The sequence below is a fragment of the Rhopalosiphum padi genome, chromosome 3, assembly GCF_020882245.1.
Source record: "Rhopalosiphum padi isolate XX-2018 chromosome 3, ASM2088224v1, whole genome shotgun sequence".
Taxonomy (NCBI): Eukaryota; Metazoa; Arthropoda; class Insecta; order Hemiptera; family Aphididae; genus Rhopalosiphum; species Rhopalosiphum padi.
In genome coordinates, this window is record NC_083599.1 from 35605376 (window position 1) to 35626673 (window position 21298).

The window sequence follows — 21298 nt, forward strand, 5'->3', positions numbered from 1 at the left end:
AAATTAAAATATTTAAAAAAATCTGTGTTTATATTATATTTTTAAAATTTGTCGATGTATCTATGTATCTTTAATATTTTAATACCTATAAAAACAACTTATGAGAAAGAGAAACTTTGTATTAACATAAATAAACTAAAAAAATTAGAAATTTCAAATGTCAACAAATAGCTAAAAAAAAAAGCTTACAAAATACCATTTGTAAGAAATGCCCGTTAAAATATATGATAGAATTTTAAGCACCTGTGACAGTAATTTATTTTAGAATTACAACATATCGAAAACTCTATAAAGAAAATTGTATAGGTGAATATCAATGTTATCAAGAATTTGAACTTTAAAATTTAAATGCTCATAAATAATGTCTCATCAATTAAATTTTTACTTTAAAAAAAAGCTTATGAAGAATCTTGTACTAAATTTTCAAATCTCAGATATAAAAAGATTTAATTTCTTTTATTTTCTAATTACAAAATAATTTAGACAAAATTCTAACTTTTAAATGCATATACAAAAAAAAAATGTCATCAATCATTTTAATCGATACTAATAAGAAAAAAAAACAACAAATATTTCAACATTTCAAATGTCTACAAAAATAACTCAAAAGAAGGAAATATTTTGAAAATCACATGTATATAAAATTATAAATACACTTATCATGAAATGAATCAAATGAAACCTTTCCCAGAAGTTTGGAAAAATTCTAATATTATCCCTATTTTTAAAAATGGTAAAAATGACTCATAAACAATTATTGATTATTTTTAAAATATCTTTTCTAAAATTATAAGTACAAAGTTATCATCATATTTCTCCATTTTTATCCAATACATACTCAGCATGGATTTAGAATAGGTCATTCTACTATCACAAATGTATTATCATTCAAAAAAATTTACTTTACATTAATTTATATCCAAATCCAAAACGGATGTAATCTACGCAGAATTTGAAAGAAACATTTGATATTAAGGTAAACCATGATTTGTTAGTTGATAAACTTAAAAAAATACTATATACTATTATATTGATTATTAATCTAAATGAAATCATGATAAGAAACCATACAGAAACCAAATAGTTAACAACTATCAGAACCTTAAACAAAACCTAAGAGTCAAACAAATAAGAGCATTATAACAAATGTAATCAACTTCAGAATTCCACAAGGTAAATTACTTCTACTATTTATCTTTCTTCAATTCAGTAATAAACTAAATAAAAATATTACTCATCACTAACAACAATCTTAAATCATTAAAAAAATAATCAATGTAAATTGTGCCTCACAGAAATAAATATAAAAAATATTTTTAAACAGTGCATAAAATGGTATAAATTTAAACTTAAATAAACATAATACTAAAGTTGTATGTTCAATGAAATCTTTGTCTCTATTGTAAAAACCAGTACATAATACTCAATAACATTTTCTTCTTATTATCATAAAAATAGAATAAGATATTCTGATTTAAAGAAGATTATTAATTTTAATACTTTTATTTAAATTATTAAATAACATGATTATAATAATATTAATAAAACTAAATATTATTAAATATTGTAAAATATAAATTTCAAAAGAAAATTCTATTCAAACTAAAGAAAAAATCTATTTTATAAAAATCCAATTATATGTTACAATTGAGTCTTAAGTACCTATACTAATTCTGAATTTAAATGATATTGATTTCTTTAATAATATTATCATATTTTTAAATCAAAATTATAAACATATTTACATTACTATACCTATGTAATTTAAGTAATAATTGCTATTTGCTTGCCTATCAATTAAAAAATTAGTATTTTATGAGTAAAAACTTATTTAATTAAATAAAATTACAATATTATATTTATTTCATTGTCAATGTTAGATATATTTTTTTCAAATAGTAACCTAACTTGATTTTCTAACCTGTTGATAATCATATTTATTGTAATTGGACTATTAAGATAAAAATACTAATTGTGTAAATAAATAATTAAATACATATAATAAAAATATATTTTAGTACCTGTTTTTTTATTAGGATTTAACTTTCTTATTGAAATTTTATTGATATTTAATATGCAATGCCATCATAATAGCATACAAATTTGATTAATTATGTGTTACCTATAATAATGAAGAAAAATAAAGAATGTTTATAATGTTTGTATATGACGTGTGTGAACTCTAAATCGGAAACCACAACATCATTAAATTGTTGCAACTTTTTTGTTTTTAATAAGACATATTAAGCTAAATTCATACTTTTAGTAACCATTTATAATATAAAAACATTTTTTACCAAAACTAAACAGAAAAAGAAGATTCTAATGTTAATAAATGCCGAATGGTATCATACAAAAATTAAAAAATAATTGTTGTGTTGAAAATGTTAAGCATTTCAATTAAAATTTATAAATAAATTTAATAAATAGACGCCTACCATTGGAATCAGGTTGGTATTTATTGTATTTGTATACATTAATACACACTATTTATTTTTTGTTTAAAAGAAACGAGTTGATCCGATTTAAAGACTATTGTACCCAATAGTCTCTTCTAAAACTGGAGACTATAACTAATTAATGAAATGGTTTGGTTAAAATTGTTGTGATTGCTGTTTATTAGGTAATGAAGAGTTTAGGAACCTAATCAATTCTTAAATAAATCATATGGATATAAGCCAATTAACATTGTCAATTATAAAAAACTTTTCATAGTTTTCACAGTTTGAATTAGGTACCTATTACTTATATATTATTATTAATTTAATAATATTGATATGTTTTCTTTATAATATGTAAACAATATAATTATAATTTTTATATTTACGAATATTTAAAATATTTTCTTCAATCTGGCATATTATTATTTATTAACAGTGAATACATTTTTCGTAATTACTTTTATATACCTAAGTAATAAAATTGCATATTACCTACGTTAATTTCATAGAACATATTAATAACTAATAAGGTAATAATTTATAACTGAATATATATATATATATATATATATAGTATATACATAAATTATAATAAAACGAAAGTAAAGTTATTATCTAATATTTATACCTATTTATTTACCTAACCATAGTACCTAATATATAAGATAATACATACCTTATTTTAATACAATTTATATTTGTAAACAGTGTAAAATTATAGATAAATATTTTATTAAATAAGATTCAAAATTATTTAAATGCTAATAAGCAAATTAGAGTTTTAAATAGTACTTATATAATTTATATCATAATCAAAACACACATCATGGTCATTTAAACTTTAAAATACGTATAGTACCTACGTCAATTATAAGCCCTACCGCCCACGATGTACGCTAGCAATAAAGCCCTGCTTCTATAGTTCTATTGCCAACAGGCCACAATGAAAACACCTAATATGTATTTACGTATTAATATCTACCGAATTAACTGTGGTAGGGGGAGGATACGAGTTCACCACGGGGTCAAATAATTATTTTTACATACACACACTTACACGCATGTCGTAGGTACTGCAACTCCTTTTGTTCATCTTACGAGCCCTTTCCCCTTTCTATCGTCACAAAAGACTATTGTAGTATTGTAAAATAAACATCTAACATAGGTACAATACACAACCGCGGCTATTAAATTTCTTAAGAGATTGGATACGGTCCCGACCCCGTGAAAATCTGCCCGTGAGAATTAGCCTTCGGGGACACTTGTCTCGGTTTATAAAGAGTTCCACAACCAACCATATGCCATGAAAACGTGACGATTGAAAAAAAATTAAACAAATTTTGTATCTAACCAGATACATTTGAAACGCTAGATGGGTGTTTTAGACATTTAGTATTTAAGACATATACCTACTTATATAATAAGAAATAAAGCACTTCAGCGTGTTACACAAAGAACGTCAAACACCTACCCACCATATATATTTATAGATGCGTAAAATCGTTAGCAATAATAAAATATTTTGTAAATCAAATAAAAAAATAGCTTATCAAACAAATAGACCTATATATAATATATTATATATTATATATTAGTTCAGTAAAATATAAGCAATGTCAATATGTTAAATAACTTAAATCATGCTATCATACAAAATATTCACGAACTAGATAACTCCTGGAGTTAAACTCTGTTACAATTTATTTTAAATTCCTAACTAATTCTTAAAAACTATCAACAGAAAGTACCCGTTTGTCAGAAAAATTAAAAATTTTAAATCATATTTTAATGATTTTTTTTTTTGTTAAATAATATACCAATATGTTTAACACATTATTTACATGTAGAAATATGATTGAACATTGTAATATACAAACTGTAGTAGATAACTACTCATATCAACTTTTACAATACAGACTTCACATTACCTATGTATTCTTTTAAATTTATATATGAATATAGAAAACCTTACTATAGAAATTAAATTTAGGAACTATATATTTTATAAGACCGCTGTAGCACTGTATACCTATAAATAAGTAATACCATCGAATATAATATTCTAATCAATTTGGATAATCAGAATATCTATTACCTACATATTTACTTAAATTTAGTACACCAATAAATTCTACAAATCTCTAATATAATAAAATAACTAGGTATATATTTTTTTTATAGGTATTATAGTTTTTAAATATTTTATAATTCTGATATCTATATTCTATACCTATGATTTGTATTCTTCTAAAATATAACAAATATAATGTAATACAAGGATCTGATAAATCTAAATTGTATAAATGTATTTATATAATAATAGTTGATAAGTATACATTCAAATTTAAAGCTACTTATATGTTGCCTTTGCGTTAATGTCTAATGACTGGCCACAAAGCATAGTCATATTTAATTTTTATTATACTGTGAAATGTATAGATAAACTAGATATTCCAATAATCTAATTAAATTTAAAAACACAGTAAACAAATTATTAAGTATGTTTAATATATTTTACCTAGGTCTTTTATTTTTATAAAAAATAATGTATTAGATAAAGTGAATATTAATTCAAAACAATAGAGAGCAAAATTAATAATATACATTAATTATTGTTTAAAAATTTTAAATTAGTATTACATATCAAAAAATAAAAATATATTCCCTACATTTTATAATAGTAGATCCCTATGTCTAGTGACTAAGATGTTGTAAGTTGTAAAACTAAAATGGAATAAATGTTAATTAATTTTATAGGTTAATTAATAAATTATTTATTTAAATAGTAGTAAGACTAATGTAAATTGTATTTCAAGACCCTAATATGAAAAATATAAATAATTATCCTATGTGGCCTACCCAAGAATAATCTTGCATAAATTTAAAAAATATCTAATTGACATAAAAATAGATTCTAATAAACTACAAATAAAGCAATAAATGGTATACAGTATTTGTATAGTTCACTTTTTGCGACTCATTTCAATCATTCAAAAAAAAAAAAATGAAATAAACAACCCTTAACAATAAATAGGGATAAAATAAAACTTGTTTCTCAATTTCTCTTTTTGTCTAGAACAATGTACCAATTTTTCAAAACTATCTATTTTTAAACAACCTATGTATCCAGAAAATAAAAAGTAATGTTTTATAACTTTTCTGAATTTATACTTGTGATCCTACTTTAATGGAGGTCAAAACAATTCACACCCTTAAATAATATAATAACAACCAGATATAAATTAGAAAAAACTTTTAAGTTATATAAAACTATAATAATACACACTACACGTGGCCAAAAAGTTCTATTTCATAACAGAAAACACAATTTTAATCTTCATTAGTTTTATAAAACATTTTACTTATTTAAAAAAAAAATGATCTGCTATATACTACAATACTTCATTAGTTCTATCAAAGAATTTCTAAGTGAAAGCTAATAAATAGATATATTATTAGGTACTTTATATTCATATTCTGATAAAATAATAATTATTTAACAATTATTAAGAAAGTTCCAACTTAATAATATTTTGAAACGGTTAAACCTTAAACAGACTAATCCATAACTTTATTCTATTTTAGAATATTATTTATTTAAAGCAAACAATATAAACATCAGAGTAAAATTAATAAATTAACTAACTAAAATTGACTACCTATTAATCTAACTGAGACGGATTTATTAAAACTGGTTTAAACCTCACTTTTATTTTTATGTAAATGTATGAAATAACTATAAATTAAGATAATAGATACTTGATTTTTGAGTGATATATTTTTTTTATTTTATTATATTCCTAAACTCTTACATTGTTTGTAATTAATATTTAATTTTATATGCTTATTTTTCATGATTATGCTATCCTTTTTACAAGCCTAATACATCAAAAATGAATCACTAATTAATAAGCAATATAAAAAACATATTTTTTATTATATTTAAATACAATTGAATAAATACAATAATTGTACAATTATCCATACATAATAACAACATAAATATTTCAGTTTTTCCCCTAATTTGATTTAATTCTTTTTCAATCATTGTGATGACTAAAAATTTTACACCTAAATACCAACTGAATCCAATTTTCTACCAGAAACCACGCTCAAAGATAGAGATTAATTAATTTTTCCTACTCCAAAATTTGCTGAGTGATTACAACAATAAATAAATAAATAAAACACAACATGTAAAACCGATACATTCATTTCATGATCATAGTATAAAAATCAACACTTCTTAAGCGTAACAGTTTTAAACAAACTTATTTCTAAAAAATTCTTCAATGTCCATAACATTTTATGTTCATCTAGTTAATTAATAGTTATTTAATACAAGACCTGAGTATTCCAAATAATATCTACTAGTTATAAGTACCTTCCTTTTTTCAATTGTTAACAGATTTATACATTAAAATATTTTTTGAGTTGCATAATATTTTCAAAAAAAATAAATATAACTTCTAATAAAATACAAAGAATCATATATCACACATAATAATAATTATAATGAGTATTTATTTAGCAGTTTTGAAATTATTTACACAATATTAATACTTTATAGTTACATTGAAATGTCTATCACTAAAGATGTTTCCTAAACAGACATGAATCATAACTTATTTCTTTTTACTATATTTAATATCCCTTAAAATCATATATTAATTTTCACAATAATTATATACCAGTGAACTAAAAAAATGGACTGAAAAATTAGAATCAGTAAAATATAAATCAACAAAATAGTAGAGAAAATGCATTATGATAAATTTAATGGATAATGGATATCACATTTTATTTAAGTAGGTACAATTAATTATTTATTATTATTAATTTAGAAGTTTTTCCATAAATTTAATTTATTTACCTTACAACATCGTAAAATACAATTCAAAAACAAAATTTGTCTATAATAATACTTTATTTTTAATAAATTATAAATGCTACCATTATATTTACCACTCCAATAATACCACAGTTTATCATCGACTATACATAGAAATCACATATAAAATTTCAACAAATTTTTAGTTACCTAGGTATTTTGTAATAAATGTATTTTATTAAAAAAAAAAAGTAAAAAAATATATCTAATTAGTTTTTTAGAGAAATATATTAATATATTTTATAATCAAGAGTACAAATTATAATAAAATAAAATGGCATGTAAGCAATTTATTATACGCAATGTGCATATTATTGAAACAATCCATTGCAATCACAACAATCAAACAGTCCATTACAACTCAGAAACATCAAATAAAATCTATTTTATTATACAAGTATTATTATTTTTATTAATTTAATGTTTAATAAATTTAACTTAATGGTTGAATTAATAAAACTTTAGTGACATAATCTCATTGATATTCATTAACTAATTAAAGATGCAACATAAATATCATTTGAAAATTTGATAGGTACATAAAAATTTTTAATTGTCAAATTAATTAAATATAACATAATATACATATTGCATGTTTCAAATTTAAAAACAAAATATTAAATATATAACATTTAAAATGTAAAAATTCTATATTTAATAAATGAAAATCTTTTCCAGGTAGATACTCAACATTTTAGATTTGAATACAGAATAGGTAGGTATTACAAAAATAAATAAAATCGATTGTTAGAAATCCCATAAAAACCACTGTAATATGTATTTAATAACTTTAAATAACGAGATTTAAAAAAAAATTTGGCTTTATGAATTGTTTAAATGAATTAAATTAGTGAAAAATGATTTGTATATTTTTACAATTTTTCATCAAAAATACATTACATTAAGGAATGATTAGGTTAACCAACAATAATTTTTTATTTTGTTTGAGTGTTGTATAAAGTATAAACATTTTTATATTAATAAAAAAACTTATATTTGCTATAAAAATATATAAGTACCTATTTTTAGTTCTTTTAATATGTATTTCATAACAGAAGTATTACAACTTAAATCAAGATATTACTTAGTTTTTTGTATTAATTTATACTTATTTATAGCAAATCTTTGAATAATTAAATTTCAGCATAATTTTATTGAACTATAATATATTATATTTTATTATTAAACAAGAATTTAAATAGATGTATAATTTTTACAGTTAGAAAAAAGGTCATTATTTTTTTTTAAGTACTTATTATTATTAAAAACATAGAAGATCTTAAATCAAAAAAAAAAACCCTAATAAAAATAACAGATGAAAATCACCAAGCACTAACAAATTCCATAACAATAGGATATCACAAAATTTCTTTTCTAGCCCTAAATAAGTTATTTATTTTTCTTATCTATCTCAGAACAAAAGTTTAGATTATTTATTATAGTTTTTTACTTGGTATTTATTTTGTTTTTGTTACAGACATTATTTTTACTCAGCGCCTAAAGTTAAAAGTTACAAGATTTTTTCACACTCCTTACAAAGGTTTAATGGAACCAACTTCTGTACTTAATCTTATTTTTTTAGGATTCTAAATGTAGATAATAAAAGTTTATGATATATCTAAAGGTTTCTATCATAAATATAATTTTTCCTTTTATTATAACATAAGGTATTTCCTAAATTATATAAATTATAAATGATTAACATCAATGTTTAAATACATTTACAGAATAATTGATATTCATAAGATCATTGGGGAAAACTACAAGTATTTAAAAAAAAAATCAAAATTAAATTCTAAATAAAAGGAAGTTAAAAATATATTGGATCCCATTAAAATAAATTGAAATATGTTATTTATTTATTTTAAAATTCCATGTTAAAAAATAAAATTTGATGAATCTTAGCAGGGCTATACTCAGAGCTGGACAAGAAGGCATGGGCCAGAGGCACAAATCTTAGAGGAACACAAATTTTAATCTAGTTATGTAATAATTTTTTCATGTAATACTTGAAAAATGTAAATTTAATTTAACAACTTATTTCAGTAAAGTATTGCTCTATTTATATTGTACAAAAATTATTTATGTGAAGTGTTGGAGGCGTTGGAGCACAACATTTAAAATATTGACAATTCATTATGCATGTTTATTTTCATAAAATAGGAAGGTATGTAAGTATTTATAGCATAACTGCACCTATACGAAATGAATGTGGGTTGTCAAATGCAAATTTCCCATTTGGGGAAGGGTGCGCAAATGTAGTGGTTTGCCAGGGGCGCCACCACCAAGCCTCACAATACGATCCTAAGATTTCACTTTTAAATCACAATTATTTTTCAATAGAACATAAAAAGAAGTCAATAATAGAGTTTAAAATAGATACTTTATTGTAAAGTATCACTTATAAAATAATTACCAATGATAAGTCAAAATTTAAGTAGATGAATACTATACTATTATAATCAATTAGGTACCATAATTGTTAAATGTTTACAACTATGTATACGAGGTAGGTTCTAAGGCTAGTAGCTACAATATTGACTAATATTTAAATCTTAACTTAAACCATATATGATTTAAGTTCCGTTTTTCCTGCCTAAAAAAAAAGTCAATAAAAATAAGAGTGTTATAATTCTTTGTTTTGCAACATACTAATCAGTTTTCACTAGATTAGAATGTGTAAAACAATATACTTGCTACCTCATCAAAATAATATATTTGTACTAAACTATTAAGATGTAAAATGTATGTCATCTGTATATAAATAAGGACTTATCTTAGATTATCAAAAGGAACTCTCTACAAATTAACATATCTATTTTAAACTCAATAATCAACCTACATTAATTATTTACTGATAATGCTTTATGTAAAAAAAAACATAACGACAATTTATAAACGTGAAAATTAATCAAAATAGTAACCCTTGCGTAAGTTCTCATAATTTAAATTTAAAATAGAACATAAGTTATTATAGCATAGCCTTTAGTAGTCAAGTTAATAATGTGTGTTAGGTTATTTAAAGTTTGTCATGTATTGTTAATTATTTCTTTCATATATTAGACACCAGAGTAAATATTTACAATTCAAACAAATTTGATTAATAAGAGCTGCACTTGATCTACCGTAATCAACAACATTATTTCAATATACAATATAAACATAAGAAAACATCTACTATTCAAAAGACAAGACAAGACTAAAAGATCAATTTTATACCTTTAATAATAAACAACCTATTATAATCCTTTATTAAAATAAATTTATGTAATCGCTATATGACCAATAATTAGCTATCATAATCACTATACCTAAAAATTTGTATTATTTATACATATCGTCAATGGTAAATATTTTATAATTAATACCTAAATTTAATAACAAATGTTTATTTATATATTATCTTTCATTTTTAATTATATATTTATAAAAAAGAAACTTTAAAGATTTACAATTGAGATTTAGATGTAACTATTAAAATGTTAAAAAGAAAACACTTACTAATGATAATATATAAGTCAATATTAATAACTGTTCACTGTTTTAAAATACCTAGTACCTACTAAAACAAAAAAACATTAAATTACAAACCTAACGTCAAAACAGACAACTATAAAATATAATATATTTATCAAGATTAATTATTGCTCTCAAACCATCTCTTCACTATAGTTATTAATTGGCAATAAACTTTATATGCTCCCAAAATATTAATAATTAAAAATAGTTATAAATTAACTAAACAAATTGAACAAACATCTAAGCTATACAAGCATATGTTTTACAATAAACATGCATAATTTTCAAAATTCTTACTTATATACTTTAATAACTGAACATTTTATAGGGTAAGTTTTCTATTTCATTTATGAACACATATCTTAAAATGAGAGTTTATTTCATAACCAAATGTAATAACTCATGGTTATGTTAAATATACACTTTTCATACTTATAAATTACTGCCTTTGATAAAAATGTGTATTTTAATACAAGAAAAAATGTATTTTTATCTACTTATAATATAAAGTAGATGCCTTGGATAGCATGCTGCTAGTTAGTAGGTACATGGGATCCTAATTATCACCAATTAAATATGTTAAAATAAAAATACTTGATTTGTATGCATATAAAAGCATATTTATACATGTTAGATATTTTTAGTAGAATACAGTTTTTATTGTAAACCAAATCCTTCTCAAACATAAAATGAAATTTAATTGACACAAATATTATTTTTTAAATTGAGTATGTATGAATGATAATTTATAACCAATCCATAAATTAAAATTAAATATATTAGTACAAAAAAAATACCTGACATTAGTTTTAATTACCTGATAAAAATAGATTCAACTATTTTAATACTAGGCGATAATTGCTTTTTCTGTTCAGGCTAAACAATCAAACTTTAAATACAAATACTATTCAATAAATAGCATAGCTTTAAAGATTATATTACTCGTGGTTTTCTAAAATAATAAGGAAATAATTTTAAAGTATGAATTTTGAATAAGAAACATTTAATGTTAAAAATATATAGACAACTGTTTGTTTTTACCTTAAGTTTAAAAAAATATTAAAATATATTCAACCTATAAATAATTTAAACTTAAATTTATATAAAACAATTTATTATGTTTATGTAAAAAAAAATAAAGATGTAGGTATTAACATATGTATATAAAATACAAAGTTTACAATACAACTCCTCATATCAATAACTTCTAACTTCTATTAATACATCTATTTCAACAATGTAAATATATCATGGTATATATTATTATTTTAGAATTGAAGTCAGGTAGATAACAGAACTAAGGCATCATATTAATTATTCCTTTAGACAACATTATAGATATATTGATACATAAGATAGTATAAAGTCAAATAGTTGTATGTTTATTGATTACTTTCAAGTTATGTTAGTTTACAAATTATTTTCTATTATTTTCAAAATAAATACATTTTTGGGTTTGAAAAGAATACGGAGGCACTTGTGTTAAATAAACACTATGCAAACAGATTTAAAATTGTGTTGAAAATAAAATGTTACATAAAAAAAAAATTGACAACTTCAAGCCCATAGAGCTCTAGACTAAAGAGCCAAAATAATTTGTATGTAGTATAATTTGTTTTGCACTAGTTAACTTCATGTCTGAGTCTACAACAGCAACTTAGATGGGGTTGATTAGGGATTGATCACCAGTCACTCCACCAACCTCTTTGCTAATACAAAGTAATAGATACAAAAATATCCAGTCGTGTCTAAATGTTTATAACACATTTCCAATTTTAAACACTTCATCTTAAGGACCATCCATTAGATATATTAACTCCAACTTCTAATATATGAGGTTTGGAAAATCTAAAACACATTAGATGCACATAGAACTAAAAATAAAATTATTTTATAATGTTGCTTCAATAAAACAAAGTTGTTCGTTGATAAGAATACCTTAGAAATTGTTGACAAGCGAAGATTTAGTCAATATATAATTAGTTAAGCGTTGAAGTAGTATAATCTTCAACACTGGTCATGGCTAATAATTATAGCGATGAATAAACAATAACCTTCTAATAAACCCTAGAATTAACAACCTAACTCAGGGTTTAACTGTGGAGAAAGTTTTCCAACCTGTGTGTAATGATGGTTGAATAATAATAATGACGTGATGTTGGATTCACAATACTTATATACCAATCCAATTGGTAAAATAATTGTGTAATGAAAACCCACTCCTCTATCCTTACTGAAAATAGTGTATCTTATAAAATCCAAATTTTGTATAAAAATAAAGTAATGGTAGTACTTACCTTGAATTAAGCATAAAATCCTTACTTACAGCATGGCCATATTAAAGATTGTACCCACATAATCAAACTCTACCTGTGCAAAAAAATAATCTTAAATTAAAAAAATGAGGTTTACTTTTAACCAACAAAAAAAAATTAAATATGTAAATCAAAATAATAATAAATAACAATGAATAGTGAACATTTAACATATGTAATTAATGTAAATAAATGAATAAAGATCAAATCATTAAAAAAACCTTTAATTCATAATTTATTGTCCTTTCCTTAGAAAAAATCAATTTAATTGTGTCATACATAGTTTTATCAGCCGAAAATAACCACTACCTATTATTTGATAATGATACTTAATATTAGAAATCAATTTATGCAGAATTTCAAGAATATTAGTCGCTAATAAATGGCTGCTTAAACCATTCTTTAAATACATTTAATGAACGCTTTTACCCATTTAATCTTTCTATTGAATCATTTGGACTACACAAAGAGTTTAATAAAAAAGTATTAGTTTTAACATGATAACAATTAAATTTATGGTGAAGTTTTAAACTTATTACAAGACAAGTGATGACTACTCTTCAGCTGTTTTAATTTGAATATCAGTAAAAGTGCAGAGTGACAACGTGGTAACAAGTTTAATGAATGACTAAAATTTAGTGAGCTGAAATTAGATTATATGTTTAATTAATTGGTAACCAATAATTTAATGACTCATTAATGCTATTGAACATTTAGTGGATGAATAACTTTTTATTCATTCAACGATGTGGTATTAATTCCTAAAATATTTAATGAATAACCATACAACATGCCATATGCCTTACAAATATTGGCCCAAACACAACGTTTAAGATAACTTGTTATAATTTACGTATTTCACTTCGTTTAATTTTTGTACAACTAAAATATTTTACACATCTACATATAATAAAATGAATATTAATTAAGTTTTTTGTAAGATCTTTCATTAATTTAAAATAAATTAGAATTAATTTTTATTAACTTTCTTAAGTTGGTTTTTGTGGTTAAAACTTGATAAAATGATACTATGAAAATAAATATAAAAAATTACAAGTATATTATATCATTTTATTTTTCAAAAATATTACCTTGAGATGCATGTATTGTCTCTGACAACATTTTATATGGTCAAATGTTCAACATTATAGATCTCCAATCATTGTTGTAAGTTATGATATTAATATCTGTGGTTTCAATACCATTTGAAATTTCATACTGAAAGTAGAGGATAACTTAATTATATTGAGTATGTATTTATTTTATAATAGTAATAATAATTTAATGTCAACCCCCAATATCAAAATATTGATATGATATAAATCTACAATAGTAGCCATTCTCTAATTAAACTAACACATTCAAATTTTATGTAGTCTTTTATTAAATTTAATTTAATTGAAAATGTTAACTAAACGCATGTTGAATGTTTGTAAGTGTTTGGTTGAATTTATCTCCCTTACACTAGGGCATTTATTCATTTAATCAATTTTATAATAATTTTAAACTATATAATAATATTTTATTCTTTAAATAGTTTGAACATAAATAATAAATTTATTCAATTTCAGAGAACATTATACCCACATGTGATGTCTCCGTCTTACTAACGTACATCATAGCAAATTTGTGTTCAGCAGAACACATTTTGTGATGTTAGCTTTAATACTAGAGTAAATTTACCTATTATCAAATTTAAAGGTAAGAATATTGTCTAGAAAATTTCATATGCTTTTATTGATATTTTAATTTTAAAGCTAGTATTAGCTATGTAAAATATTACAACATTAAAATGTTCATAACTCATTTTAAAATGATAATAGCAATAAAAGCATAAGACATTTCTTAGATAATATCCTTACCTTTAAATTTGATACTAAGTAAATTTACTCCAATATTAATAATAACATCATAAAATGTGTTCTGCTAAACGCAAATTTGCTATAATGTACATTACTAAGACAGAGACAACACATGCAGGTATTACGTCCTCTTAACATTTAATTAATTTTATAAGGGAGTAATCAAAACTCGTCAACTTTTAGGCTAATATAATATTATATTATTATTATAGGGACATTACTACATTAGCTATGTTCACAAAAACAAATATTGTAACATTAAAAAAATTAATGAGAACAATTAAAAGTTGAGGGAGATAAATCAACATCAAATAAATTAAATATCAGTTAAATTTATGGTACCTATCGCAAATTTATAAATATTTTAAGAAGTAAAGAATTTTTTTTTTTAATAAATACAAAATTTTAGGCCATTTAAATGAATTATCCTATAGAGGAAATTGGTATACCTAACCCATGTAGTTATAAAAATACAATTAAATATTGTCTCTTGTAGAGATTAACACCAAAAACAACTAGAGAAGTATAATTTAATGTGAAAAACAGCCTATAGGTTGACAAAACAATAAGAACCTACCTAAATTAATTTAAATACAGTTTGAAGGTAATATAATTTTTACTTAACGCGAGGAGAAAGTTATAATGGGTTATTTTATGTTTATTTCAAATTAAAAAAATATTTAAAAACTTTATTATTTTGAAATCAATTTAGTAAATTCTAGAATCTAAAGAAAAAAGTTTAAAAAATTATAATATATTTTTTAAATAATAAAATGCATAACTAGATCTTAAAGTAGAAGACATAGTACATGATAATGCAAATTAGGTTATTATGTTGGACCCCATTGTAATTATTTAATAATTTTTTGTTTAAGTTTTGAAGAAACATAATTTTCTTATGCATGCTCAAATTAATATTTATTCATACGATCATCGCCTAATGATGGGTACTAATCTGAGGAGCAAGGGAATTAACATTAGCTCAAGAAACAAGCTGAAAATAAGAAATTAGTGCAGTTCCATGCATTCTTTTGGTAATTGATAGTTATTTAATAGTATTATATGTGCTTAACATACATAATAGATAATAGTAAGTAGATTTAATAAAAAAATTATATAATATACTTCCAAAATTTCTTAGACTTTTAGTTATTGTATAGCAACAATAAATCTAAAGCAAATACTAAATAGGTAATTAAACAATAATCAAAATATTCTGACTAGATAATAAAAATTGTTCATCAGACAATATTATTATATTTAATTTTTGTTCATTATTAACAACTAACACCTATTAAGTTGATTTTATGTTGGCAAATAAAATGAAACAAAATACAAGGTCGACTAAAAATAAACAATGGTTTAGAATGGTGTTTTTATTTCGTTATGAGTCATGGCCTTGTTTTTTTTTATAGATTGTCTCGAGACCTTGTAAAATAATATTAAAAATCTTTATATAAAAAAAACTTAACTTAAAAGCGTGATATTGTGGTCGAAATAATGTGCGAGTGTACAACAATTATGTTCTAAAAAAGCATTAGGCGTGACTGATTTCACCATGTACATAGTGTATCGTGAAAATCGAACGTATTCAAATGTAAAAAAATATTGCCACTGTATTGACACCCTGTATTGACGCAAAAAAAAATCGGGTACCACGTAGTCATATTTCTGCAATGGCTGCTAGGCAACGGGTGGAGAGGAAGAGGGGAAATCGATTTCGAGTCAGCGTACAACGTTGCCACTTTAGACAAGAGGTAGAGGTGGGGCGGTAGGGCGGGGCAGATCCTTTGTGTGCGGCACAGCGGCTCAAGCGCAAACAACTCGAAAACACGAAATTCAGAGTAATCAATACTTATGAAAACCACCTCATTCAAGTAGGGATAGAACACGATGAATTATTAAATTGAAACAACAATATTATTATTACGTATGTAGGTACCGCCCATAATAATTGTACGTACTGAATTATATTATAATAGACTTATTATAATAAATTAGTAGTTTTTATAATAAAATACAATCAATTATACTTACGAGTGACGAAAATCAAGTCCGTTGGTCAGCTGCCGGGCGTGGAAAAGCAAAGGCTCCGACGCCAATGGCTTGCACCAGATGGTGGCTTGGCGGATGTCTTTTTCGGCTTTTGGGCGGCAATTTCTGTAAAAAAACTCTCTGTAAGATGTGTGCATAGTACGAATAATAAAACGTGTAAAATATATCGTTAAAATATCAATTGTGTAATAATATAATATTATAACACGATCGTAATGTAATATTATGTAAATTACGCTTACCGTCCGCCATTTTGTTCTCGGAGCACCGGCAGGAAAATCGTCGAACAGGGAACCGTCTGCTTGAGAGAGCGGAGCGCAAATGAAGTATAGAGTGACGGCTGACGGGTATGAGCAATAAGCGGTCCGTCGGAGGGGCGGCAGCATTCGTGAGTGTGCGCGAAGTGGAAAGGCCGCCGCCGTGTTTTATAGAATGTTCTAGAAGAACGTAGAACAATGACGTCAATAAAAAAACATCTTTTGTTGCTATGGTTCGCAACACTCGCGTATTATAATATTAATGTGTTTCAGCAGCTGCGCACGAAATAGTTTTTGCTCGTTAATTTCCAAACATGACGTGTACGGTGAAATAGTGCGCACTGCGCAAAACCGCCACCGCGAATCCATACCTCGACACGTCATTGTTATACCATACCTACCTTTAAGGCTATGTATTAATTTAATTCCCGTTATACAATGCCTTAACGTATAAACGTATAATTTATATATAAAAAAATAAATATAGATAATCATGGACTCGAATAGTCGACATTTTTTTGGAGACCGAAGTCTCCCATATTTGAAAAAATTAAAAAAACGTGAGACTATATCTGTTTTCATCAAAACAAAAACTAAAAAATATCTTATAGACTTATAATTCCTGAATATAATTTTATTTAATAAGCTACACCACAAGTTTTATATAACAAAATACAACAATTCGCAATTAATGACTAGGTATAGATATTATCATTTATCGTAACGCTGTTAATGCTATAATAGTCTTAACAGCTAATTTTTGCCACTTGGCACTTACTACTGTTCAGAACTGTTTTTGCTTGTTTTTGTACTGGAGAATAAAAACTAAAATTTCTATTAATTTAACACCAATATCATTGCTTGTATCAATAGGTACTAGGTAGGTAAGTAATAATTGATTCAAATATTTAAATATGCACGTCATAGCTAAACTTAACTATGACGTACTTAGATATTCTATAAATATTCTTATTTTTTATTATACAATTTTACTGTTAGTCTATTCTATTTCATTGATTAACACATTTAAATGATTTTTTCATGTTAAATAGATACCTAAGTAATACCTACTATGATCATTAATTTATTATTATTTCCAAGGCTCATGAGCATTGAGCAAGTTAACTAATTATTTTAACTCTTTAAGTTAAGTTAATACGGAAAAATGTATAAGTTAATTTTAAAAAAAATTAACTTAGTTAACAAAAGTTACTTTTCTTACTTTTTCTAACTTGGTTAAGAGTAAGAGTAACTTAAATTTAACTTTTTAACTCGTTATTCGTTAATACCCAGCTTTGATTATTGCTATTGCTATCTATAAAAGTATAAAACTATTATTATTCGATAATATACGTTATTTTGAATAAACTGTTAATTTCCATGTAGTAATTATAATTATTGGAATTAAAGGGTTAAAAAATAATAGATACTTAAGTTCATCCTTATAGAAATTTATATAAATGCCTATCCTATCAATAAATATTATAATTATGGATAATTTTATAACTGCAATTTTTATTAAGTTATGCTTTTGCATTACCTGTAGAATTGTTGGTTATTAACAAATGTATTTTCAAAATATCTGAGTTGCCGGTTAAAATGTTCATCGAAGTCATAAAAATTGATATAAATAATAAATTGCTAATATAGAAGCTATTGGAAATGTAAATATGTAATCATGCAGTACATGAATTTAAATCTACTTAATTATAGTTGAACTAGTTGAAGTATGAAAAACTTCATATATTAAATTTTACTAATCTCTGTAGTGGATGTTTTTGCTATCATCGCATGATTAATGAAGCGTTCCCTACAATCTACAATGTAGATTCTACGTGGCACATAAATTTTCCCCAGATCCCCACTTTGGGACGTCTCTGTATGACGTATGCTCTATTTAGCCTATAAAAAGGTTAGGTTTATGATGTATATATAATATATTATATAGTAATATAGTATCACAAAAATAAAATTTAAAAAATAATGTTGATTTTAAAAACTATATTACCACCAATTGTCTTATTTTTGGATAACAGGATTACAAAAATGTAATAAATCCTATATCTGGATACTATATTAGGTACCAAAAGTCTTCTTGATGAAAAATTACGTATATACCCATCCCATATAGGCGCCGCCAGGAATTTTGTAAGAGAGGTGCATCGTGCATAGTATAAACGCTGATTTCTAAATAATGCTTAAATTATTTAAGTTAAATAGGTAGAAATATTTTTTCAAATTATATAACGATAAAAAGTAATTTTATTTTTTTTCAATGGCTACAAATTAATGCAGGCTAGCGTGGCTATGATTAGAAAAATATATAAAATAAGTATTATACCTATAAATTATAATAGATATAATATAGATAATTATACAAAATTAAATATTTTCTATACCATTCAATTTTTTTTTTTTTTGAAAGGCCAGGGGGGTGCAAGTGCATTCCCTTGCCCCCTTGCGGCGTCCATGCGTATACCTGATTTACCTAAGTATACCTACCTAAATATATATTATAATATCATATTATATCTATCAAAATGACAATATAGATTAGATTGTAGGTGTGTATAATATTTACTTTAATACCCATAATATTATTGTAAAATATTTTTGCGCAGTGTCATACATGACTTGCGTAAAACAATATAAATATTGCCTAATATTAGTACATTTTATTATTGTCTGTTGTCTATTGTTGACGCACGTGTTTTAATTATCGACCTATACTGATTATTTATGTTATTTGTAAGTAGTAAGAATAATATTGATTTTGATGATTTACTATTAACTGTTTGAAATATTATAATAACCATGGTTATTAGGTATTTATTTTGAAACATATAATTCTTCAAAATTTCGCATTACAATACCTACATATAGTCACATAAATCACATTAAAGATACAAAAGATATTAAATGTACCTATATGTATGAATAAAGAAATTGGTATGGCTATCATTTTCATATTTGAATCATTGAATCACCCGAATCTGGCCTTCTAATACTTAGGAACTAAGATACATTATTATACCTACACGTTATTACATGATACATTATGTTATATATCTACCACCATCAGACGTTTTAAAAAATATAATTTTATGAAACTTAATTTATCATTGTAATAGATGGTGGGGTGTACTTACCTATTAATGAAAATAGATATGCCGTATTATGCACTGTGACTGTATAATATTATGCATAATAATATGCATATAGGTACATAATATAGGTAAGGTACAATTTATTATATACCTTAACTACCTATATAAAATATACCTGTATAATATAGGCTATATTATATGTCATATAAATACTGGCTATAGGTATTAACTATAATTATAGCAGTATATAATTGTATAATATAGGAATATAATTCAGTGGTGGTGCAAAATCACTCCGATCAAAAAATCTAGAACATAAATATGTATATATACGTGTGATGTATATACATAGTATATACTTAATATTTTTGATCAATAATATTTTCAAGTTCAGGTCACTTATATTTTTGTATGAAATTTAACAATATTTAAAGAGACAACATGATGATACAACTTTTTTTCAAATGAAAACTAACTTTTTTACTACAGATAATTATTTTTTTTTTTTTAATTAATTGAATTAATTACTTTTATCATTTACATCATTACTAATATTAAAAAATTAATCCCTACTACTTTGTCGTATCTCGGTATATGATGGAGGTATTACGTTAATGCTGTTCGGTTGGTTGGTTCGATAAGAGGACGCTATACCCGCATGTGTTGTTCTTGTCTCTGTCTTATACACGCGTAACATGGTTAAAAACTGTTTTTCGCGGTCAATTTTACTCCCTTGATATTTATATCAAAATTTTAAATCGCATTGAGAAGAACTTTACCTGTGTCGTAGCGTTTTAATTTTTTTGATAGTGGTAAACTGGTAACCAATAATTTTTAATAATTAAATGAAA

General features: G+C 23.9%; 1 long non-coding RNA gene across 5 annotated transcripts in view; it reads right to left on the minus strand.

The window, feature by feature from the left end:
• Window positions 1–18895, minus strand: part of LOC132927856 (uncharacterized) — an 81098-nt gene extending 62203 nt beyond the window's left edge. The window contains exons 1-6 of one of the 5 annotated variants that reach the window (XR_009661865.1): window positions 18881–18895; window positions 17326–17520; window positions 17066–17188; window positions 14258–14384; window positions 13149–13221; window positions 11669–13084 (exon numbers count right to left, since the gene is read on the minus strand). This is a non-coding gene — a long non-coding RNA (uncharacterized LOC132927856). Of the gene's footprint in view, window positions 1–11668; window positions 13085–13148; window positions 13222–14257; window positions 14385–17065; window positions 17189–17325; window positions 17547–18880 lie in introns of those variants that run through there. The other 4 variants (XR_009661867.1, XR_009661864.1, XR_009661866.1 and 1 more) reach the window with 4 other exon arrangements.
• Between the last annotated feature and the right edge of the window lie 2403 nt (window positions 18896–21298).